Genomic DNA, 26104 nt, shown 5'->3' with positions numbered 1-26104 from the left:
GTGGTCCAAGTTGTACGACCATGCTTAAATCAAGAGAGGATGTAATTAGGGGGTGTAATGTCCCGACACTGTAGACTGCATGATGAGAGACGTCTTGCTATTATTCGCGCTTCGGAAAAATTTTGACCGCCTGTTGATTTTTCGCGTGCACAAGTAATGTACCGTAAACTAGCGTTCGGGCATTTTACGTCTATTGTAATGCGGTCCCAGTGCCAGCGATTGAACGCGTGAGCCCATGTTCTAATTGAAAAAAAAAAATTTCAGAGCCCTTTCACTGTGCAAATAAGGATGACCAGCGAAGCTATCTATGTAGGCCCTTTAATAGGGAACTGCAACTCCGCCGAGGGTCTGCCCGGCATTACACCACCATCTTCGGGATCGGACCACGTATGGGGAATTTTGCGTCTGCACACGGACACGATCCTGGGGAAACTAACGCTTAACAGCTTCGCTGTAAAATCATATTTAGGCTCCTGTAATGTTATCGCGCTAATACCTAGGATTCACAATCCGGTACGTAAACCAATGAAGTAATTTTCCGAAGTGAATTGTTGTCCTTCGGGCATTTTCCTTTGTTACCATCCTATTCAACGAGCTGATGAAGTTAAGCAAACCTCCAATGGTTCGATGCAGCAGATAGCCTGATTCAGTGTGGGGTGATAAACCAGCCGTATTTGCTTAGTGGCTTTCGTGTTGCGCTGCTAAGAACGAGGTCGCGGGAACAAATCCCAGCCATGGCGATGGCATTTAGATCGGGGCGAAATGCGAAGAACTCCCGTGTACTTAGATTTAGGTGCACGTAAGAAAGGACCAGCTCGTCCAAAATAATCCAGAGTTCCCCAGTATACGGCATGCCTCATTAACAGAGCGTGGTTTCGCCGCGTCACACCTCATATTTTAATATTTTTTTTATGTGCGGTCAAATTCGTTGAGTGGTGGCATTCTACCTTCATTTGCTGTGATGAAGTTCTTAAGGCCTAGCGTGCTTTTCCGCGCACATTAAAAGCGAGCACTCGGGTGAAGCAATCACCGACTTCTTTGCGCCATGCTTAACTTCCCTCTACGCCTACTCTGCTCAAAAATCACCATGCGACAAAGGGATTACAAGCATCCCAAAAAACATTCGCGAACATCCGAAAAGCTAGACACCATTGTCGCCAAAATACGTTTTTTTTTTCCTACCTTCCAAGCATGTGGTGCGCTACTGATTAACAATCCCTTTGCTCGTCGGTTTGTTCTCGTCTGTTGCTAAATTTACCAGTTACGTGGGCTGCCAGCCTGCATGTTTCGCGCATTTCCTTTCGAAGAAACGAAGGGAGGGGAGAAGGGGGAGCGGAAAATTCAAGCTTACCAAATTAATCAGCTGCCGGTGCTTTTGATCAAGCGGGCACTGCGCGCTGCTCCTGCACTGTATAGAAAAGCTTTTACCCTCGGGGGCTTGTCTCGTTGCCGTCAAACAAAAATTATCATTTATATTGGGCGCATTTTTTTGTTTTATTGCTCTGAGCTGACAAATTTCTTGCCGAAAGTGCTGTGTCACGGTGATGCGCACGTGCCATTCCAGGCTGAAGAATACCGGGCGTAGCATTACCGAAAGAAGAGGCACCGAACATTGGAACGTTAATTATACTAATAGTAATAATCACTAGCCTGTTCCCGAGGTTGAAAACACCTCTCCCAGGTATTTTCAATCACCCGAGTCTTCTTCCAGTTGATTCCATCTTCCATCGCCTGGAAATTTTCTATTTTCATGCACACCCCCTTAGCTTTCTGTCGTCCCCCTAATAAGCTTCCCGTCTCTTCGAAACCAATCATATAACTATTCTATTTCGTTTCGTAAGGTATACTAGAATATCGGCCAACCCTGTTTGCTCTCTAAACCACACCCCTCTCTTGCCGTCTCTTAACGTTACGCCTGATACTTTTCGTTCCATTGCTTGTGCCGCGGTCCTTAACTTGTTCACAAGCTTCTTTGTTAACCTACAAGTTTCTGCCCCATATGCTATTATCCAATATAGATAGCGATTATTATTAGGGCTCAGCATACGTCCCGAAGAGTGCACAGAGAGAGGAAAGAAAGGAGAATGGCGTGAAGGTTAATTAGGACTAAAAATTTTGGGGGCCTGTATTCACGAAATTCTCGTACGCTAGGACTGTTAAGATAAAATACTTGCCAATCATGATGTCACAGTGCAGGCTGTGAAGGCTGTAGTGAAGGCATCAGTGAAGGCTGTAGGCCAGTTACAAATAGCGCTTACAAACTAAAAGCATTGTGAAGTCGGGCTCGGATTACTACCCTGCACTGAATGGGGGGAGGGGGGGGGGGGGGGCTGTGAGAGGGTGGTGGAAAGATCATGTTAAAGCACGTAGATAACGAGAAATGCTCAAGCGGATTGTTCAGATTTGTTTTCCGTAAACAATTGTAACAATGCATTCGCGACCCTTTGATGCAACGGCTCGTGAGGTCACAATTCCAAAATGATTTGTCCGTCATCTACGACAGTTAGCACAGTGGCAAGCAGCTGTCTCGATACGCTCTATCGAGGGCATTTCCACAAAGCGCTCTCAATAGCCTCCTCGCGACCGCAGTAACCCCAATGGGTACAATTGTTCCTTAGAGTCTAAGATCCCTGTAAGCCGCTACTTGCTAAGGTGCACGTCCTCCAGTGTCGTGCCTAGTTCCCCCTAGTTGAGGGAAACACTTCCACTGTGAAAGGAACGCGTGCCGGCGAAGTGACGTAGAACGCTTTTACACAGCGCAAAATACAAGACTTAGATGATGACAAACATACACGGGCCCTGTTTTAATGGTATGTGTGTTTACCTTCGTCTGTGACGCATTCCTTCTGCACTGAAAAAAAAATATAAAACCTAAAACAAGAAGAATATTTCTTCCACATCTCTGGGCATACCTATGTACGATGAAGAAGCGGATGCACTCTTACATTCTAACGCGCATGTACCCAGTGAGGCCAGAAGCTGGACACAGGTACCTCAAGATGGGCTTTGAAGTTAATGACGCGAAATCACAGCAACTGCTAATGAAAGCTGTTTCCACCACTCGCCAGGCTGTGCGCTACGACAGTGGGGTTCGCTCGCGGAGTTTCAGCGCTCGTCGTCCGTAATCTATTGGCACAGCCAGTGAGCAATAGCGCAGTGTGGCTAAATGAAAAGTGCAAGTCCCAATGAGATCAATGGCGCGTACAACAGCCGCAGCCAACGGGCACGACTTGGTGGCGACGCAAGAGGCTTGGTGCATTGACGCGAGTAATGGGGCGGAGACACGCCACGGTGTGGCCACTCGACGGCACACATATCGACAGGGGAATGACGTACGGCGTCTGGCGGAGACTCGCGTGTCCAGACTGCGTCGATTCTCGCGCTCCTTGGTGGAACTTCTGTGCAGCGCTACGTGAAGGTACCCGCGTGCTGACTCTCGGGAGCCTTCCGACTGAGACAGTGGTGCGCGCGTTTCCACCGTCGCCGTTCACTGTGAGACGTGGTTTCAGTATTGCAGCCAACTTGACCGGCGACTTTGAAGAATGGAGTGGCAAAAAGACCAAATTTTACGTGAGTATAATAAACGACGCGCGGTAACAGTCAAAGTGGAACCGGTATAAACCCGCGTACGAAGCTTTCCCTTCGTTCCGACAACAAATCTGCACTTGCAGCTAAACGTGAGTTTAGTTAGTTTAGTTAAAGCTTAGTCCGACATTTGTCACGCGGTTTATTGGCAAAGGTTCTAGAGAAACTAATGTATCAGTATGCGGGATATTTAATGTAATTTGTAGTGTACAACAATGGTGAAGGAAAATGAAGAATATGTTTAAAATTAATGAACAAAAAAATTTAGAAAAATATAAAAAATTAAGGTTTGCTGCTACTCCTGTGGACCCTAAAATTGTAGTTCAGTTCTTGATTCCATTATATAAAAAACGTTAAGCATCATCTAAAGTCAGGAATTACTCGGTTCTGATCGGAAACCTAGTGCTTATCACTGAGAGTCATGACCACGGTGATAAATTGGCAGAGAGTACGAGCCACTGGCGTGTCGGTCAGAGATGGAAATGCGTTTTTTCAAGGCACGCTAGCATGTTCGATTGGACTGCCCCTTAATTATTTATGTCGGTTCGAGCGATCTTCTCAGGTCTGTTGGCAGATCGATTCCCTCAAACAGCAGTGGCTTCGCGGAGGCCTACCAGCAATGAGGAAACAGCGCGCTGGGGTGATCGAGTTCTCCCGAACGCTAAACATAAGATCGCAAAGTGTACAACGGATTTCCGGAACATGTGGGTATGACCAGCCGCCCCATAATGGACGCTTTTAACCCTTTTTCGTGTCATCTGTTTCCAATTCTACAACCCAGAGAATAGCACAGTACGTTAACCCTTGATTTAAAATGAGCATGTGTTATACACCGACACGCAGCTGCCTCCCCCCCCCCCCCGAACGCACCCAGATATTTATTTTTCGATTGATTTATCCCTGCTGAATCGCTGCTTTCATTTTTGACAGCTAATGGTTCTCGAGGTTGCCTGGTTTGTCGTTCTTTAATACTTTCCCTTGTTACGTTATCCTACCTTTTCAAAACAACCCAAAATTGCACCGTGGTTATAACAACCTGTCTATGAGAGCAAGTAATATTCAAGTTTTTCGGTTCAATTTTGCAACGAAGTTGTTAAGGGCTAGTAAAATTAAATTATTGAGTTTTACGTGCCAAAAGCACTTTCTGATTATGGGACACGCCGTAGTGGAGGACTCCGGACGTTTCGACCACCTGGGTTTCTTTAACGTGCATTGCATCTAAGTACACGGGCGTTTTCGCCTTTCGCCCCCATCGAAATGCTGCCGCCGTGGTCGGCACTCGATCCCACGAGCTCGTGCTCAGCAGCCCAACGCCGTAACCACTGAGCAATAACGGCGGGTCCGGTTAAGAGCTACTTTCCCCAGGGTTGTGTCCGAGAGTGAAAAATAACCGATCATTATCAAGATTGGTTCCAGCGCCATATTCTTCCACAGCTGGCTTGTTGGCGCCCCTCGGCGCTACGCACGAACGTGTTCGTGCCAGTGCTCTTTCATTTGTCGTCGTTATTAATTGTATTATTTAATTCTTATTTACGAAACACAACCACGTAACCATTTTCACAGAGAAGCTGTTAAGGGCTAGTTCCCTAGGATCGTGCCCGTGTGTTGACAGAAAACTTCCTATACGTGTGCCGATCCCGAAGATTCTGCAATGCTGGGCCGACCCGCGGTGGAGGTGAAGCAGGCGTTAAGCACTCCCCATACGTGGGCCGATCCCAAAGATAAAGCTATACTAGGCCGACATCATGGCGGAGACGAAGCTGGTGGTAAGAACACCCCATACGTGCGCCGATCCCGAAGATAATGCAATGCCGGGCCGACCTGCGGCGGATGTGCAGTTCACCATTAAGGGGCCCACATACACAGACTCGCAGGTCACCCTTCTTCACAGTCACTTAGTTTTTTTGTTTGTTTTATTCCACCTGTTCTAGCCAAATACAATACGGTCGACGAGAAAAACGAATGGTCGAAACAGTTTGTGAAATGTGGTTCCCTCACGTGTTTGCTGTGCCTATTACAGGTAATTCGAGTCATTTCATCAATGTAGAGAACTTCATCTACCACTACAAAGTCGTTTATTAGGCTGCAGAACAGGACGTCCTTTTCCCCTTATCTGACTAAGAAGAGACAGGTTCCCTTCTTTATAAAGCGTGGTTGCAGATTCACGCCTTCCGTGCCGGGCAAAAATAAAACCCGTCTCTGTACCCGTTCTAGCCGCGCGGCTGATTCCTTTGTATACAGATCCCACATCTGGCAGGCGTATTCCAGCACTAGACGCACAAGCAATTAGTATCCGGGTAGTTTGGTTTCTGAGGAAGCAAGGTTGAGCTTGGGTTCTAAACATCCTGAAGCTTCATTGGCTTCTCCTACAAAGGTTTCAGTATGTGGGGTCCAACCGAAGTTCGATGTTATAGTGACGCCTAGTTGCTCTGTTCATGGCCTGGACGCAAGCGATTGCGTCGCAACGCGTAAACAAATTATAATGGCCGGCACTCATATGAAATGGCCATGAGGACTGTTTTAGCTAGGTTTAAGGACATCTACTACTGACTACGCCATTCGTATATTGTTGACAAGTAATCATTAGGAATAGTTTGCACATTTACGCATTAAGCCTCATTGTGAATGATGCACTCTTCTGAAAACAGCATTTATTTAACATGAGATTCCGCAATAACATCTTTCATGCATGGCAAAAATAGCGCGGGCCCAAGGACTGGTCATTGCGGCGTGCTTGATTTACCAACACAGACTGCAGATTTGTTGTCATCAATACTTGCAAAGAGCCGGCGTCTCGTAAGAAAATTTCGGGCCCTTCGTACGCCTAATGAACAGTAAAAGGCTGAACAGTTGGCCTAATGAACCTTGAGAAGGTCTAGCGCTCATCGTCGACGCCGGAATCTCCATATACAACTGTACATTCAACTTCTGGTCTGATAAACAACGCTTCATTGGGTTCTGTTCACCACGCACAGCGCACGACTGGCCCTATATAGTGGCTTTGAGCTCAATTTCAAACTCGGCATGAATCAAAGAGCGTTAAGCGCCACGTTATCTATGGAAAGGCTAGTATGTATGTTAGCGTCCGGTTCAGTGTTATCCTTCAGTGAGAAAAATTTCCCGCGCTTTGATTGAACTCTTCGTGACAAAATGACGCTACCAGTGCGTCGCATTTCTTCTGCCTCAGGGCATTCCGGATAACGTTCACGACAGATGAGAGAAGTGTGGCAGCTGAGACCAATGTCTCGCATAATTTTATCTTGGTTCGCTTTGACTCCTAGGAAAGCTGCGCCAAATTAGACGAAGCCGAATGGATGTACTACAAGGTGCAATGAGATATGAACAATCAAAGAGGATGCCAGTGATTGTTGTGTAATCTTCCGTGTCTACTCATTTTATTGAACCCGAATAGGCTGTCTATCCGTGCAAGGTGGAAGATACTCTGACGTGGCTGCGTATTCACGTAGAAAATGGGCATTTTATCGTAAGGCAAGCTTCAAGGGGACAATTACAAAAAACGGAGCGTTTTTCTTGTTGTTGAGGATTTTACAAGTATGCCAATGACTTCGTGATGTCAAGTAGCACAATAAAGACTCTGAAATGCGGAACTGCCGTTGGAAACTCCTCCTTGCCTCGCCGCTTCATTATAATGACAAGAGGAAATGATCTCATAGCCAAGATGCACTCAGAAGAACTGAGATAAAGCTTCTATGGAAGCGAAGCCTTTTGTGCTTCTTGCCTACTCATTTTAGGAGGCTGGCTGCTGGCTCTCTATTGCATGATTCACCCGTGCTGCACGTAATTGAAGCAAGCGCCGGACATGTGGCAAACGTAGGCTGCCCTGGCGGCAGGTGATGCAACGTAACTGCCACAAAGACCGACCCTGACGTTCCAGGAACAGGAGTACGGAATTTATTCTCGAAGATATTGACGTACTTCAGGCAAACACTTCCCACTGCCGCTTTTCAGGCAATATTGAGGAGCTGCTCCAAATGCATCTGCAGATGCATCTGCATCGGAAAGATACAAAAACACTGCGCTTGTAGATTTGCAGCCCAGGGCTCACATCATTTATACCATGCAGCTGCATCGCTTTATGACATTTTAGAGGGCACAGAAGCCATACCAGTGTGCCGTATATTGCTCGTTTTTTTAAGGTGCCCGTCTAGCATATTTTAGGGCGCCTTCACTGCCACTCTAATGTAATGTTTTCGATCATGGCGCCTTTATACACTGGCTCCATTTACTCTTGTACGGTCGGACCAGGGACAAAAACATAAAAAATATCGAAGATAGGGCGTAGAAGTAAACGTCTGCTTAAAAAATAGACAAATTTAGTTGAGGAGAATATGGGAAGAGAGTATTTTCATAGATGCACTACCAATTCTGAAAATATTTTGAGCATTTGTCCAGTACCAATGCTGTTGAAGAAGGCCTCAACTCGAAACAAGTGGTTAAACAAGTATTTATAACAAATATAAAAGTTATAACAAATATTTCAGCTGCTTTCACAGTGAACTGCATCATCTAAAAGGATGAAGATTCCTTATCAAGTTTTGCTTTTCATTTAAGACAACTGACCAGCCTGATCTGTCTTAAATATCCATGCTGCAGGTAAAAACGTTTCCACAAAGTTTTTGCAAGGCCCCCAGAAAATATACGTAAATTTTCTAGCTTTAAAAGAAAAATATCAGCCGTAGCTCGCGATTAAAGGAGCTAAACACTCGTGCTCGAATGAAATTGTACGTAGTTACGGTGCAAAGAAAGCTCATCACAACGCACAAAGGGGTTAGAATACGTACGCGAAAGGCGCGGATCCTTTCTTCTTCCAGTGACATGACTAGACCACCTTCACTGAGCGAGAAAGGGTAGCGACGTGCTCACGTTAAGTTAATTGGACTTTTCCGGCAAGTGGGTTCCACTGACTTGGCAGTGATTCCAAAGCGAGCTGCTCGCAATTTAAGGCGAGCGGTTAAGGCGACACCTCGGCTGCACTGTAAAATAATTTACACCCCTAAGGGTTTTTTTCGGTGTCTATAACTAACCCCCTAGCACCCTAGAAAAAGCTGGGTTTTATAGGGAATTACACCCTTATGATGGTTATTCTATATTCCAATAACACCCTATCCCTTGAGGGTGTTTTGAACAACATATTACCCTTCGACCCATGGGGTGTAAGGGTGTGATCAGGAATATATTACCCCTTCACCTATAGGGTGTAATGAGCAATATAATAGCCCTTGAAGTACGGCATGTGGAAGCGGGTACATATGCACTTCATTGATTGTTTCTAAGTCTACAGTTAGGGTAGCACACAGAAATGTTATGTATGGTGTGCATACAATAGGTAATGTGTTTACAAATGCACTGCATAGCAACTTTGAGAGAAAACACATTATCACTTGTGAGTGTTCTGCGTGAAATGGTCCCATTTATCACAGATACAGAGTGACTGCATGGAGGGTCATTTATTCTAGCCTCCTGTACAATATTTTGAGCTTGCACTATGCCTTGTGGTGACAAGTCTTGCGGCCGTTCTACATTGAAGAACAGTCTCATTCAAACCAAAGTTCCAGGGCACAGGCGAGGATGATGATGCCTTCTTGTAGCTCCATTCCAATGTCCTAAGGCGAGCCACCATAGATGAAGCCATTTCTTCATTGATCACTGTAGCCATCTGCTTCTTTTCTACCTGCAAAATGATTTGTTGCAATTTAATGTCAGCAAAAGTACACGAAACATGACTAGCAGCGCTTCCCTGCATCATTCACTTTAATATTTCAAGATCACATGAAGAGCAGGTTAAAGAAAACAAGCACAGATAGTGCTTACTTCCAGGAAATCGTTATTTCGAAAGAATAAGGCATTTAATCTGCCACATCATGAATGTAGGAGAGACAGGCTACACAACTATATGAGGGCAATTCAGAAATTATTGCCTCCAAGCCCACTACATTGCCAATATTACAGCAAACATTTTGAACTTTTTATCATTGATGCACTTATGCTTAAGCTATCGAATGTCACTTGCCTCGCCTTCCTATCTCTTCTCGTTCCAGAGTAATCGAGCAATTCATGGCATCCAGTGGTGACGTCCAGTTGAAACAGCAGGCTGTAATTGAATTTCTGACTGGGGAAGGTTGTGCGCATATCAACATTCATGGGCATTTGACTGCAGTTTACAGGAATGCCTGTGTTGACGTCAGCACTGTGCAGAGGTGGGCAAGGACTGTGAAAGACCAAAATCCTACCACATCAAATCTCCCGGATCAGCACCGAAATGGATGGCCCACAATGGCTTCTGATGAGGGTCATGAACATCAGCAGATGAGTTGACTCGGTGCAATCGCAGAATCAAGCAACACCAGATTGCAACACTCGCCATTTCCATTGCCTCAGTGAACCACATCATTAAAGACCTGCGTTACAAGAAGACTTGCGCTTGTAGGGTGTCACGGTAACTGACGACTGACATGAGAAAGTCGAAGCATAGCCAACAAGTTCAATTCTTGTAACCCAGGAGGTTTTTAATTATGTGGTTCACTGCACCAATGGAAATAGCGAGTGTTGCTGCAATCTGGTGTTGCTTGATCCTACGATTGACCCGATTCAACTCGTCTGCCTGATGTTGATGATCCTCATAAGAAGCCATTGTGGGCTGTCCAGTTCGGTGCTGATCCTGGACATTTGATGCGGCTGGATTTTGATGTTTCTCAGTACTTGCCCACCTACGCACAGTGCTGATTTCAACACAGGCATCCCCGTAAACTGCTTTCAGATGGCAATGAATGTTGAAGGGCGCAGAACCATCCGCAGTGAGAAATTCAATTACAGCCCACTGTTTCAACCGGACATCACCAATGGATGCCATGCATTGCTCGATTACTTTGGAACGTGAAGAGATAGGAAGATGGGGCAAGTGACATTCTATAGCTTAAACATCAGTGCATTAATGATAAAGAGCCAAAATGTTTTCAGTACTACTGGTAAAGTAGTGGGTTGTGCATCAGTGCACAACCCACTTTTGTGCCTCAGTGCATAAAAGTACATTTTGTTAAAAAAGTAAGTGGAACAACAGTGCATTTTTCCGGCAAGTTTGATGGTGCATATCTCCAAACTGACGCCATTCTGGAAATCAATTCCAAGTAGATACACCTTGTAATCTCACTGGCTATGATTCGTAAATTACAATATGTGCCCCAGATATGTGGTGGCGCTGGCAAACACTCCCAGCGTTCTACTAGGAAGCATAAATACCCAAGAAAGTGATGGGGAAACGGCACCCGCAGTAGCTCAATTGGTAAAGCATCCAACGCGTAATGCAAAGACGTGGGTTCGTTCCCCACATGCAGCAAGCTGTTTTTTTCATCCACTTTCATTTCCATTAATTTATCATTTCTTTATTTCATTTGTTAATCACAAGTAATTTACCCTAACTTGTCCTTGGTGTCAGTGTTTGCTGGCTTCTTAGGATATGATTAATAAACATCGGGTTTCTTGGTTAAGCCCATTTCTTTTCGGTTATATTAGCTATAATGTAATTCATTCGAAAGATAATAATTTTTTTAAATTAGTTTAATATGTTTCGATTTCTTGTGCTAGATATATCTACGTGTTTGAATATTCCTGCTCAAGGACTAGAATTATGCTATATGCAACAGGACTATATTTTAAAAATTCCACAAGACTGAAAATCATCACCCTGCATAAAAACAGTGTGAATTTAAAAACAAGCTTCAGTGAACCTTATTGAATCAGCAAATGGCCAGTGTAACTAGTCTGATCATCCTGGAAATCTTTTGTAGCTTATAAGCATAGTGAATTTCAATTCCACATTTAGGAGTGCAAATTTTTCTAGAAGTCAGCTTTTTCTTTTTAACAGCTAGCATCCCTGCCAGTTTGCTTAAACATAATGTTGCATGACTTCAACAGTACTGCACAATCACTTTTCTCTGCTCACAGTGTCTAGTGATGTGTCTTTAGCAGCTGAGATAATTAATGTTCATGCAGATAAACATCAGAAAACATTGCAATAACTGCCAAGAAAATGCAATCATGCGTTTTGTTTACAAAAGAGCATGTGCTCTACCTTCTGCCAGGTTTGTTTTCCGTGTCAGGCTAGAACGGAACTTGCACAAGAGGCACCTTTTGCATCCATGAAGATATTTTATGAGGTTATGGTGGTGTCGAAACATGACATCAACCATAACACTTTAAACTATTTTATGAAACAGGTATTTGTACAAAGATAGAAAAGGCACCAATTTTGAATTTATCACATTTGGTTTAGAGTACCATAGTATAAATGGCTCAACTAGTACAGGTACGCAAACGGGCTAGTTGGTATTGGTCGATGACGTTAGACAATGTGAACTCGACAAAGGATGGAGAAAGAGGCGATAGCATTTGTTCCATTTCTCGCCACTTTTGACGTCCCTTGTACAAGTCTGCGCTGTCTGTCGAACATCATGGATCAACTAGTACAGCCTGAAAAAGATATGTCATGAAAGAAAACTTGACTTTCAACCTCGAGAATTCTGCCTGTTAGGTATTATGGTTTCTTTAGAACTTATTTCTTTATACAAAGTCAGACCCATCAAGTAAAGCTTACTGAGAAAGAAATGAAGAACAACGTCAACACCTCTCAAGGCACATGCATCAAAGGAGTCAGAGCATCATACACATTACCTTTAGGTGCAAGAGTACTCTCTTTCTTAGGCAAACTGCATTTCTAGTTTCTTAAAGCCTATATATTTATTTGCCACAGCTATGGGAAAATCACAAGGTGGAAAAGATGTGTTGGTGCAATTTCAACTATTATGTACAACAGCAAAAGGTAAAGCACAGGAAGTCTCACTGCTCCTCTGTCTAAATGACATTCAGTTTCATTTGTCATGTCCACTCCTATCCTGATGGCAGCAGAAACAGGAAGACAGCAGCGTGGTTCAGAAAGTAGATGAAGGAGCTGATATCCTAGCTGACATAAAGAGTAAAAAAAGGGAGCTGGTCAGGCCATGTAGTGCAGACGTGAGACATCATTAACTAGCGCGAAAAAGACAACGGACGACAGCTAGAAGCACACAGGACAGAACTCTAGGCTTCAACTGAAATTTTGGCTACACAGAAACATAGGATTCAGGGGATGCGACCTCACCGCATGGAAGCAACATTTATCTTTCCTTTTCCCTGCCTGACACAGGAGGTATTGGAGCCAATCGATGGGCAGGTTCATTTCGAGATACGAACACTCTTTTTTGGCGAGAGCAAGGGAAGGGGTGCTTACACACTTATCACCTGCTTTTCGATGCAAAGTGCTTCGAATATTTTCATGTCGACCTGCCTCTAGAGCCGCGTGGGCAGATGAGTGCTTTGAAACTGCTCAGCAATGACTTACACTGCACTGCACAGCACTGCACTTACAGCAATGATTGGTCAGATGGCCACCAGCCATGACAGCTGCCCTATCTTTGTTCCCCCAAGCGGTCGTTTAAACACCGACCTGTTTGGCTTGAGGACACATAGGGCAGCTTTGAGTGCCTTGGTGGCTGGTGGCCACATGGCCAATCATCGCCATACGTGCTCATGCACCGAGCAGTTTCAAAGCAATCGTGTGCTCAGGCAGCTCCAGAAGGAGGTACATAGGGAAATATACGAACCACTTTGCATCAAAAAAGTGGGGAATAGGTGTGTAAGCACCTGTCTCTGGCTCTTACCAAGAATGTTCGTAAGTGAAATTAACCTGTTCATAAATTTGTTCCGATAGCTCCTGTGTTGTTTCTGTCCGTCGACATTCTGTGCATTCCATGTTTCTGTGTAGCAAAAATTTCAGTTGAAGTCTAGACTTCTTTCTTATGTGCTTCTTGATGTTGTCTTTTTCACGCTAGTTATTGATGTCTCAAGTCTGCAATGAGCACCAACTAGCCCAAGTGCCTTCTTCAACCATGTAATGCATAGGGCAGATAACCGGTGGCACATTCGAGTTACAGAATGGATGCCAAGAGAAGAGAAGGGTAGTCAAGGACGGTAGAGAAGTAGACTACGATGAAGTAAAAAAATTTTGCAGGCTTCACTACGAATCAGCAAGCGCAAGACAGGGGTAATTGGAGCTCACTGGGGGAGGTCTTCATCCTCCGGTGAAAAAAATATGTAGGCCAATTGTGATGAAAAAAGTATACCTGTCGGGTCAGACGTCTTCACTGTCTTTTCAGCAACGTGTAGGCCCAAGACAGCCAGTCGGTTCCCATGCAATTGCTCCATGCTGACTGCAATTGCTTCATGCTGACTGCAACTGCATGGGCACAAGAAAACAACCCACCATTAATACTATTCGAGATTGACGACTCAATAAAAGAACCTCTCAAAACTGCAAATACAATTAAGCATTTACCAGCTTAATAAATACATATATAAAGGCCAAGAATAGTTACAATAACCATACACTTTATAACTAGACATTAAAATAAGGTAGTGAAGCGTACAATAACCGTAGGACGCTAAGTGCAATTCATTTCAGAAATACTGTTGACAACTGACAGGACGCCTTAGGCAGGGTTCAGTCACACAACAAGAAAACAAATAGTAGTAATAATAAGCACGCCTGCGTGAAACCAAGAAACGAGTACAAGGTCGAGAAAAAAATTGATTAGGCTCGGTGTGCTTATTTATACAAAAAAATAAATTTATAAACAAATAGCGCAACCACGCATTCATCCGCAACAGCACGACAGCTTCTATAACAAACGAGCACAACTTAAAGCGATTGATAAGTACATAGCCGGGATGGTCGTGGTTCTTTTGTTTTGCATTAGTTCTAGTCATGAAACCACAAGCATTGCAAGCTGCCTGCGCCATTACCTACCACGGGGGCTCCGACAAAAAATAATAATAATAACAATTGAGTGAAAGTACACAAGCGACATTTAATACGGTTGTCACACTGCACACTTTTGGCCGCGATCGATCCTGACTGGAATCGAATTTCTGGACGCGTGTGGCCTCGTTGCACAATCGGTGGACGGGAGCCAATCGCGGTCGAAATTTTCGATCCAGAACGCGCTCAATCGTGCTCGAAAGTGGCCGTGTGACACCGGTATAAGTCTGCGCCTATCTTTGGTAACAGAAAGAACCAATTAGTCAAACCAAAGTATTATTTCCCTGCCTGCGCCGAATACTGACGCGTAGCAGTACTTAATTCTCTACAACTCTAGTTGAGGACATGTGAACAATGAAACATTCATTTTTTTTCTTTTTCACATTCGGTGCCCATAGGCTACGCCTGGAGTACATATACTACACTCGCATCCAACACACCTTGCGCTGTCCTTTAAATAAATTACGCGAAAATTACTACCACAATGACGCACCATAAAAAACGCGACGTTGAACGTGGCTACGTACGTACCTTTTATATGAGCAGTTCATGCGCCTTGCAAAAGGCCCTCGGTTTGAAGGCGGAGCGCTGTCACGATCTGTACTCTGGGCACGCCGTTTCGTTTACGTAGTGGATGGACCATGTTGACGATGCATTCCGCCGAAAAACAAAACGTCCACTTCATCACTGTTCAGGCCGAATGGAAGATGTTTTCTCCTTCGCCACGAATGACGGCCGTCGTAGGCGTAGTAAACACACTGTCACAAAGAAACACCGATGTCGTAGGCCGCTGGTGCCCTTCTTTCTCACGCATAATCGCGTCGCCTTCACTCCGGACGCTCACTTCGCGTCGATGAGCACAAAAGTACACGAAAACAACGAGGTGGTACAACCTAAACGCAGCAAAAAACAATCTAATTACTCACAACTACAAGAATGTCACGGAGAACACACACATGTGCTCTCGGCGGCCCGCCGCAAGACGCAGGAAATGACGTAGCGGCGATAGCGGCGACACCCATCGGGGGAAGTTATTTCAATTTCGGTTTCGTTTTCAAGGCATATAAACAAATATTCTTTTAAACTATGTGTGTGTATTACTTTCAAAGCTATTTATTTTACGCTACCTCTAAGCCATTTTCTGTGTTTACGGGTAGTTTCACTGGAAATTTATTTCCAGAAACATGGGCTGATATCAAATCAAATGGGGCAAAGGTGGGCTGGTAACTGCGTGTAAGTGAATTTATTTGTCGATGCTTTCTTTTTTGTTTGTTTGCTTGGACGTTCATTTGTAAAGAGACGTGGCCCTTCCTGATTGTATAAGATACAGAGGTACTTGCGAGTCTGTCTTTTCTTTTATACACAGAGAAACAGAGAGAGAAAAAAAAAGCTTTAATTGGCATTTTCAAGAAGTTCACAATGCTCATATTTCTGAACTGGAGTGCTCACTCAAATTTTAAATAGCTTGGATTAACGGCAGATATAAAAGTACTAGCATAATAGCTTTCTAAACGTATAGGCGACACCACGAAATTTCACATGTGCAGAATTACACGAAAACCTTAAGTTTCCAAGTACGAAAAGTCAGTTCTTTGCCTGCTGTCGTGAAAGTGCAACCGAAGCGAATCCAGATCTCGGGGTTTTTTTCTTTGTTTTTATGAGCGGGTGAGCGAGTGGGGCCTATGACCGCTCAAAAGAAAGAACAAATATAACAACGATTCCCCTCTGGTGGACAGCACCAGGAGTTGTCGTTGTCATAATCTGATGTCGGTCTTTGTCTTACTGCAGTTGCTTATAATAGCAGTTTGACGGTTAATGAGGAAGATATATTCAAAATCGAGGTATTTTGTGCATGCGGTAGACAAGTCATTTTCGACCCAACTACGCTCGCCCTCAAACTACCACGAGCAGAGCAATTTAGTATTGTTCCCATTCAATAGCTGTGCCTATACCATCGCCGAACCCCTTTGCTCGGCGAGGGTGCAGTTGTGGTAAAGGCTACTGAATACTGTGGTAAAGTAGCTGTGGCTACTGTGGTAAAGGCTACTGTTGGCTTTAAGCATTCTCTTGTCTCCCCTTAGTACCATACTGTCTCTCCTCTGCGCTGTTGCATGTGAGTACAAAAAAGTAAGTGCTGCACCTTCTGCACTACTTTTGCGGTGGGTGGGGGTGGGCAGGAGGGGGCTAACGCGTAATTAGTCTTCCAGAGGGCATTGTGTCGATAGCCAGGGTGTTTCAGTGGGCATTGTGACGGCCAAAGAGGTCCAAAGAGTATTGTAGCGATGCCCACGAAGTTCTCGCTAAAAGGACTCGCACACGCCTTCCCCGCGTCCCTCTCATGTTCATTATGCACGCTCTCAAACCACCCACCGACGCGGCTGGCAAGCCAGTGACAGCAGCAGCAGCAGAATTGGAAAAAGTGAGGGAGGAGGCACAGAAAGCTTCGCTTTAAAATCTGGCAGAGCGCCCCTGTGCACGCTGTAACCTGCAATCCAGAGCTCTGGCGTTTTGACAAAATTCAATTTCATTCTGCAAAGTATTTCTTTCCCGTATTCAGCATGTGCACCTGTCCTACCCGTCTCGCGAGGGGAGACGGGCGAGTCTCGCGCAGGTCTACATATGCCAAGACATCGCGAACGTACTTGGCAGGTGGGCAGTAGCGCGCACACTTGAAAAATGCCTCACCACTGTTCCGTGAACAAAGATGGGTCTGCAAATGCCCCGCCAATTTCTGGAATCTCGTTATATCTACAATGATTGGCTTGTTATCCTATTCATGCATGCAATAATACTGTCTCCAATTTGGGAGGGGAAATATTTCAGTAAATACCGTTGTTAGTCGGTGTTGTAAATACTTTATGGATCGCAAGTTGTACGTTGGTTCTCTATACTTTCTTAGATTATTCACCCTTTCTCTTTGAGCACTCCGTTCAGGCAGCTGTTTGTAAGCCAGTAGAACGTTCCTTTACTATACAACTACAAACTTAATAGTTTCTTTTTGTACAGCCAGCTTCGTAAATTGACGCAGACGCGAAGCCATGAGCGTTTTGCGCGGCTCTTTCTGCAGGTGCTGCTTGAGCAAAGCATTGTGGTGGGTGAGAAGGCTCAAGTTTGCCAACGAACCTACGTTGCTTATAAACTTGAGAGAAGCAGAACGAATTGGGGTTATTGATTCGGCGAAAGAAGGTCAGGTGGGGTCAAAGCTTCTCGAATCGGCGTATCTTTTGTCCGCGTATGGTTCGTCGCACCCTTTTCTGCCTGTTTTGTCATGCTTGAAAGAAACCTAGACGACCGCACTGCTTTAGAGCAATTGTGGCGCGTCCAGCTGCATGCTGTCACGTGGCCTATTAATTTTGATAGATTCCTGGCGTCCCAAAAGCAAGAGCTGCACTAGTTCTGCCTTGCTGAAAACATTTTGAACATTTTTCTTTTGGTTAAGTATTCAATACTAGAAAAAGTAGGTGCGCGCTTTTGGATTCCGCGGAATTTGTGCGTGACGACATTTAGGAACTGTGTGCCACCTAGAACACTGTGACATAATAGATAGTAGTGCTTCAGCAACAGGTTTTTCCCAGGACATATTTAAAATGGCTTATCAAAACAGACAGTGAAACGGAGGGGGACTCTCTTCAGGAGTTTTGTCGGCTTTGAAAGCCCGACATGTCTCGGGGGGGAAGGGCTTGGGGTAAGGCAGGGCCCATTTCTGGATCCGCCACTGGTTTTTAGTGCCGTGGGACACGCCGTCTCTTCGTGCAATTGTATGTTTGTGAATGTGATAAAAACAAACAAAAACACCCTTGCACCCACCCCCAATATTCTTAGTCACTGCACCCTTTCGGTGGGTAAAAGGGTGTTATGGCATCTAGAACTTCCCTATGCTTCGCAAAAAGTCATGATGATGGGATGTTTCTTGAATGAAAACACCCTTCAAGGGTGTTATGATTCGCAATTCTCACCATCAAGGGTGTAAATTATTTTACTGTGTGCAGGGTCGTCAAGTTCTCGAGAATAATGACTGCGCGTTTCTATAAGACGGGTGATGACGATGGGATAACGAGTTTGCCCGGCCTACCCGAATGGCCGCTGGCTAACTCGACGATAAGCAGCGGGCGACGTTATAGAAGTACGCGTTGATGCAAACATTATCGGGAGTCCTCACCAACTTTAAAATGTAGGCTTTCTTACGAAATGTCTGGGCTAAGTGGCGGAGTGAATGAGAAGCGTCGAGAAGCGATAAAGGAGGGAGCTCAGCAATCGCGCTCGTCTGAGACTAAAGCTTGAATTGCCGTATTTTCCGCACTATAGCCCACGAACTATATGCGTTTAAATGTGGCAATTTTGTGCGGTGCAGACTGCCTATGGATGGCGACCATACACGATTAGATTTTGAATAGACACAAGACCAGGTCCTTCAGCGCTTACAAGTTCTTAACATGCTGAGTGACTTCATGAAACTTGGAAAGTACTTCGTTTAAGCCCATGTTTTATCCAGCAAACTATACAGTAGAAGCGGAATGTAAACGAGTCTGGGAAATAAGATATGCGCGAATCGGTCGGTCATGCATGGTCGTCTATCGAAAAGACGAAAGCGTCACAACCTCTTTGGATATTCGCAAACGGAGTCCAATCATTCATAGGCCCTCCCAAATTGTTTGGCATTTCAATTTCCGCCGACTATAACAACGCGTGCCTTCTTTGCACCCATCCGACGATTTGAGATGAAGCATAATTCTGTTACACTGTCGGGGAGCTGATTAGTCAACGACGGAACGCTTGTGCATTCGAAACAGACAGATGTTTCCGAGACTGTCGAATTCCCGCGCTAATAATATTGCGCTTATGCAGCTAGCGTCCGGCTTGTCGGGAGTGTTATAGCCCTTCAACTAGGTCACTCGAACATACAGCGCCATCGTCCTCTTCTGTTTGTGACCGAAAGCACAAGTCGACTTTTACAACAGAATTTGCGTTAGGAGTGGCCGGTGCTTGAGGCGAGGTGTGCCAACGAGTTCGTGAGAGATTCTCTCCGCGTGATGTAGCGAAGACAACGGCAACTAACATGCTCCATGGTCTCACCGCTTCGGAATTCGACACGCGTAGCACCATCGGCCATTCCGAGAGTGCAAGTGAAACAATTCGTGTAAGATGAGACATTGCAAGCCAGAGAACGTGCAGAAGAGTTGACTCGGTTTGAGACACGTCGACATAGTTCCATGTGAGTGTTTGTGTATTTGTGTGCATGTGCATGCTTGCGGGCGTGTGTGTGTGTGTCTGGGCGCACGCCTGCGCGCGCTCTTTATTCCCCACTGACGAAACCAATCATTTCGGAGTGGGCGCAGTAGACAGGTGAGTATACGGCGAGACGCCAGAAAGGCCAAAGTGCGCAGCAACAAAAGCGACGCCGTTTAGCTCGGAGCCCGCGCGGGTTTTGTGCCGCACTGTCGCTACGACGCCGGAGAAAATCTACGGCCCTCGCTTCGATCGCATTGACCCTATACGGGCCGCCCGCTCTCCCCAATCTTCCCACTGCCTGCTCCTTCACCCGGCTCCGTCTCAGGCGCCCGAGCGCCACCTGGAGTAGTCGCGTGCCCACGTTTTGGCATTTCGCCCGCCGGTCTCGCCAACTCTGGGTGTTTTCCCGTAAGCTCCGACACGGGTTGCGCGGAGCGACCGGCCCGTTTGCGTCTTGTCCGGAGTGCGGCATCGGCAGACGGTAAACGATCTGTAGAAGTGGCGAAGAGATCGAAAGGCAGGGCCATTGAAAACAAGGTAATTGAACTTTGGGTAGTTTATTTTCTCTCATCTTGCTGCTACTGCCGGCGCATGAATCTTCAGTATCCTCGAGTCGTTTTCGAGGAACTCTTTCAAGACCCATTTTTGGTTCCCGTTTCCCGTTTCGTTTAGCAAAGCCCGAAAAAGAACTCGCACTGTGATTCGAAACCAATCTCGAAGTGGCTCTAAACTGAACCACTTCGCAGACATTGCTTTGCGCAGGATCGTCGAGTTCAAATTTTATTTCGTAATTTTTGTACTTCTCTGCGCATCGTAGACATTAGGCTAGTGTCTCGCCTTTTTCTTTCCTTTTCTCTCTCTCTCTCGCGCGCAGTTCGCAAGTTAGCCTTATGTGGTAGGTCATGCGGAACTCAACTTCGGATTGTGCCCGGTGCTTTTCCGCTTGACATTTCCAGCTGAAACGGTGAGTCCTCAACTTTTATATCCCTTCAAGTAAGCTCGTAGCTATCAGCGTGCTTAATTCAGGCACGCCGTTATTGGATGAAATTACAGCACCTAATCCATTTGTCTCCTTCTCATCAGTTCTTCCAGAAAACGAAAAGTGCTTCGTAATGCTGCGCCGTGATTGGCGCAAAGCTAAATATGTCAAACTTCTATGAACTGAAGAGCATAGGAGGAAAAAAGAAAAAGACAATCTCGTTCGCAGTGCTGCCGAACAACGTGCACTAAACTTCCGCGTTGAGAATGAGGAAAAGTCATCAGAGACGACTATATGCATGACATGTGCACGGATGTATTCTTTAGAGAACACTTTACAGACAAAAAAATTGGTCCACTTTCTCTTGAAGCGAACATTAAACCGTTATCAGAGCACCTTTTGGTGGCTAGTTCACACAATTTCTTCCGCAGCGAATATTCCACGCAGTATACTGTGTACAACTAGTTGTCGCAGAATGTCTCACTTAGCAGTGAACCCCCGGTAATCATCTGACCGCTTGCAGATAGACAAAAGAACACTGAAAAGAGAATTAGCGACAGTAAGGTAATGAGAAAAGTTAGATAATGCTTGGACAAGGAGACAACTTTTTAGGAGGCTACTTTGCCGTTGCTCAATGCCTTAGAGTTGTACTGTTCGGCAGTTGGACATGAAGTTTTAAAAGGATGAAGAAAATGTATAAACTGCCTTCAATGTTGTCGATACAGCGGACCACCAGCAACATGTCATCATCACCATAATTAATTATCGCTTAAGGACCCCTGTATGGTTATCCATAAGAGGGGGGGGGGGGCGTTACAAAAGATAATTATAAAAGAAGACATGGTTCCAGTTTTCTACAAAACTCAGCCTGTGGATTCGTATGAGAACGGAAAAAAACCTACTAAGAGGGGCACTGAACACAATGCAAAAGCAAATCAGCCTAACAGTCACAATGTGAAAAGGCAGTCGCAAAAGATCGTGCATAACGGGAAAGCTAAGAGAACACACACCCTGCGCGGACAAGTGAGCAGTTGCGTAGTGGATACCCTAGTGCGATTCACACTACAGCGTTTTGCATTCATCAGAGCCAGCTGGCCCTCAGGTTTCTCACAATATACACATCAACTTTCTGGGCCAATTCTCCCGAAACTGCACAGTCCGCTTTGAGTTATGCCGCAAAGGGGATGGGGGACTCGCAAATTATTTTTTTGACACATGGGATTCCGTAAAATCCAACCGATGCTATGTGACTAGCGTTTTCGCATTTTTTAGTCTCTGCACTTTCCGAAGGACCACAGAGAGGTCCCAGAAACTCTATTCGTTCTGTCTAAGAGCACTAGTGCCTGTTCTATCCTGACATGTTCATACAGCTTTATGCCTTCTTAAAGACAACAACTTCTGGGCTCATAACTGCTGTATCCAATATTCCGATATGAAGCACATGCTACCCTATATAACAAGCCCTTTTCCCCATATGTCACGTGAGAGTGAATACAGGAAAGCGACTTTTTCTCAGTAGGGCGCAACTAAGACACTGCGACCGCAGTTGTAGACGCGGTGCCCAAACCGATTAGGTGGCCTTATAGACAAGCAAAAAATAGGTGCTCCGATTTCAGTGAGCAATGCTAGGTTTCGCGTCTGTTATAGAAGGTCGTGTGCACCGTTAGCGAAAACACTTCGATATACAGAATTGCATTTAAAGTTTCCTGTATTTCAACCATACGAAAATGGGCCGTGTTTCTTCAAGTTTGGTTTGGAAAGGTCAATTTCAAATATAAGTTGGATAGACTTTCGTAAACGAATTTCGGATGATCAAACGTATGTCAAATATTTCCCATTACCTAAGTGAAACAAAATTTCCATTACACTTCAATAATGCGAACAAGCTGCGATGTGTCATTTAAATAAAACCACATTGATTGTAAACTGAAAAAAAAACACCAGTAAACAGCCTGAGGAGCACACCTACTAGGCTGGTTTAGAGCAAGATATTGTGAAAAAAGTAACGCACTGAACCCCCGTTTTCGCCCAGCAATTTGTATTTATGGCATAGAAACAATAAAGTCTGTGCGTTTTCATTTTAAACCCAATTGCGATTTCTCGATTGAAAATAAAGTGATATGCAGAAATTCTCACTTCAGAACCGCTGATCCGATTTCCATGAAATGTATTGCATCTAGAACAGAAAGCTGTAGGCGATCAGCTGCAGCAAGCAGGATTTTGATTTAGAACCTAATAGGCTCTGCAAATATAGCAAAAAACTTTAGGTTAAACGGTAACTGATGCTCAAAGTTTACACAACAATAAACTGCTGTGGTATCTTAGTGGCCAAGGTGTTAGTGGCCAAGGCACGGGTGCGATCCCAGTCACATTAGGATGGCGGGGGGGGGGGGGGGGGTTCAATGCAAACAAATTCATGCACCGTGCAATGGCGACACGTTAAAAACCGTAGGTCTTCAAAATTATTCCGGAGTCCGCCGCTACGGCGGGACTTGCAATGATATCGTGGATCCTGCACGTGAAACCCAAGAATCTCATTTTTTTGCAGCGAAGGTAGCAGTTATGTAGTCTATATCCATCACAGCATCTGAAATGGACAAATCTGCTGCATGTGTTTGCGGATTACGTGAAATTGTTGCGATGCTTACAACATTTATGCAAAAGTCCTGTGCACAAATTAGTGATATATTTCACAGCTGTGCCTAAAATATAATTTGGACTGTTTTTCAATATAGTAGTAGGCTCGGTTCAGGAAATTACGCTATCAGATATTGATAAGTTACGAAAATAAAAGCTGTTGTTTGAGATTTTGCTTTCTTTATATTTTCATAAATTTTCTTTAAATATTGCCGCCTATATAGATAGTGCATGTTCTAAATTCACTGGGAATCAAGTTGTTTATTCTTATTGCAACAAAACTAATTTAAGTCGGAGCAGGTGATGCTGAGTAAAATGACTGCTCCATTCTTATGTATATAAATTAAGGCATCCAGAGCTAGATGTTCCTCATGAGGCCACTGACTTGATGTACGGCTAAGCATTTTCTGTTGAATGGGAGGACCAGAAGACACTACAAATGGCCAAAGGGGGGTCATTTATCCCAAATTATCATAAATATATTTGTTCAGACCTGCAACTGACTGTCATGTTGCGATTTCAACAGGAATTGGATAACAACCACAGTTAAAATTGCCTTGACGCTCTGAATTACCTTTAGGCCAGTAATTTATCCTCATTTAAACGAAAACGCAACAGAGATAATGTCCAACACGAGCATCTATAAAGGAATACTCCGAAGGCCTACACTCCGTATTCGGGCTGCTCCAAGTGCTCGTGTACCAAAGCAGTGGTTCCCACAGCAGAGTGTGATTCACTTTGAGCACAACGTTGCCACCCTGTTTGCAGAAATCACGTTCGACGGACAGCCGATGACACGGAATAACTTTCCATTTCGTCATGGGTTCCATTGGCCACATCGCACTCCGTCAGAGCAACACGTCGATGCTATCGTCTACGTTAGCGTAAGTGCAGAGTCAAATTCTTTCAAAGCACAGAACAATTTAAACAGGGCCTAGAAACCCTTCGGAGAATCTACGGCATGACTTAAGTTTCTTTTCTTTCATTTTGGTCATTTCAAGAGTGAACGCATGAGAATGGCTTGTGCACTGCCAGCGAGACGTAAACACGCATGTCATTTCATTATTGTTATTTTTAATTCCTTTCTCTGTCCCGAGTTTCTCCTACAAGCAATCCGACCGGGGGTCACTTCCGCGTTCTGTAAGCAACACGAAATGCTCCAAATAATATCCGTGACTGTTTGAGAAGAGGTCCTATCTGATGCAAGAAAATGTCTAATTGAACTGAACGGATCTAGAAGCTATTTTATGCGTGTTGCCAGTGCGATGTACATGCTATGACTGTTGCCTTACTCTCACATCTGCTTGTCTTTTGGTTCGCTCAGTTTGTAGAGTGGCGTCCCAGGAAATCGCCCGACATCAGGGTTGGTATTGAGACAAGAATTAATTTTCCTTCAAATGGGAAACTTAATATCTTTCGCAAAGATCCGTACACATTTTTAAAAGCATCGTGCAGGCTTGGTTTTTTTTATTTTGCTACTCCTGTCCAAGTACAGAGCATCAAACCCGGGGTCTTTCTTGCTGTTAACCTCCCAGCCTTTTCTACTCCATTTTCTCTCTTTTTATCATGATGTTTTCCAACGTGTACCAATTTTCTCGTACGTTAGAGTAAATAAATATTTAAAGCTATATTCGTAAAAGTAATCATACTCATCATCCCCACTTTGTTCCACAGCTCAGTGAAGGCTTTTCCCGCGATCTCTTCTTGTACCCCGGTTCTCCTTCAGCAGAACCGTTCATATGCTACCATATATTCTAATTTTATCAAGCGCTCATCAATCTGTTGGGTTAGAGTGCGCTTGCATTGGCCCACATTTAATTGCTCTAGTTTGCCAAATTATATCAGTTCCATCTCCAGGAAAGAGATGAACGTGCTTGCAAAATTTTTGCCTCGGTGACGTTGGCGCATATCGACCCAGAACAAAACTACGAAAGTACACCTTTCAAACATTTATAATGTGCCTTGCGATGCTCCTGTAGCATGCTCCTTAGAAATCCCCTAAAATACAAAGTTGGTGATCGATCGAACACACTCTCAAACTTTGCCTCATCTTCAGCGTGGTTTCAAGTTTTCGCGTATTTCTGTCGCCATCTGTTTTCAGGTCGTGTTTGTGGTCTTTGCCACCATAGTTCTGCTGCTCCTGGCGACCAATTGCCGCAGTTTACCTCCTGCAGCCGCGCCCCTGACAGCCGAAGAACCCCAGCCTCAACCGACGATTGTGCACCTCAAGAATTCCGGTGTCTGTGTGCGCACTGAGACGTTTGCTGAAGAGAACATTGTGTGAACTGTGCCTGGCACTCTCCATTAGCTTCACTTTACCAGAACACTTTGATATGGGCTAACAGTGGGGAGCATAGAAAAGAACACAGAAGGGAAGAAGGAGCGTGCAATAACATCTTTGTTTCGATGACGCAAAACTACCATCCTGAATATTTGTAAAACCGAGAAAAAGAAGTTAATAAAAGCTGGTGAATATCCCAGGCATGTCTGTGATGTTTACTGGAGTGTTAACGATGATGATTCGCCTTTAACACATGACACCTAATCTCAAAAGGGGTAAGCCAATAATCCGAAGAGCATAAAAACTTGTAAGTTTGAATTGAAGGCTATTGTGTAATTTAGCAGTGACACCAGATGAACAGATAGTTAAATTTAATGGAAACGATAAAAATATTGATTGCTGAATTTAGAAAGAGAAATTTAGAATAATTTGAACAAGAGTAGTAAGTAGAGTAGGAATTAGCAGGTCCTATGATCCATACCTTAGATCTGTCTTTACTTCAGTTCCCCTTGTTCTCCCTATC

General features: G+C 44.6%; 2 long non-coding RNA genes across 2 annotated transcripts; one reads left to right on the top strand and one right to left on the bottom strand.

Moving 5' to 3' along the window:
- Nucleotides 1–8995: 8995 nt before the first annotated feature.
- On the bottom strand, nt 8996–15377 carry LOC139047429 (uncharacterized). Its single transcript, XR_011507151.1, has 3 exons — nt 14987–15377; nt 13761–13873; nt 8996–9277 (listed from the first exon to the last, which is right to left on the bottom strand). It is a non-coding gene; the product is annotated as an uncharacterized lncRNA (long non-coding RNA).
- Nucleotides 15378–20556: 5179 nt separating this feature from the next.
- Nucleotides 20557–25740, top strand: LOC135910122 (uncharacterized). Its single transcript, XR_010566906.1, has 3 exons — nt 20557–20648; nt 24069–24184; nt 25402–25740. It is a non-coding gene; the product is annotated as an uncharacterized lncRNA (long non-coding RNA).
- Nucleotides 25741–26104: the final 364 nt, after the last annotated feature.

The sequence above is a fragment of the Dermacentor albipictus genome, chromosome 7, assembly GCF_038994185.2.
Source record: "Dermacentor albipictus isolate Rhodes 1998 colony chromosome 7, USDA_Dalb.pri_finalv2, whole genome shotgun sequence".
In the NCBI taxonomy this organism is placed as follows: domain Eukaryota; kingdom Metazoa; phylum Arthropoda; class Arachnida; order Ixodida; family Ixodidae; genus Dermacentor; species Dermacentor albipictus.
Note: the sequence above shows the minus strand (reverse complement) of the source record. Positions and strands in the feature narration are given on the sequence as shown.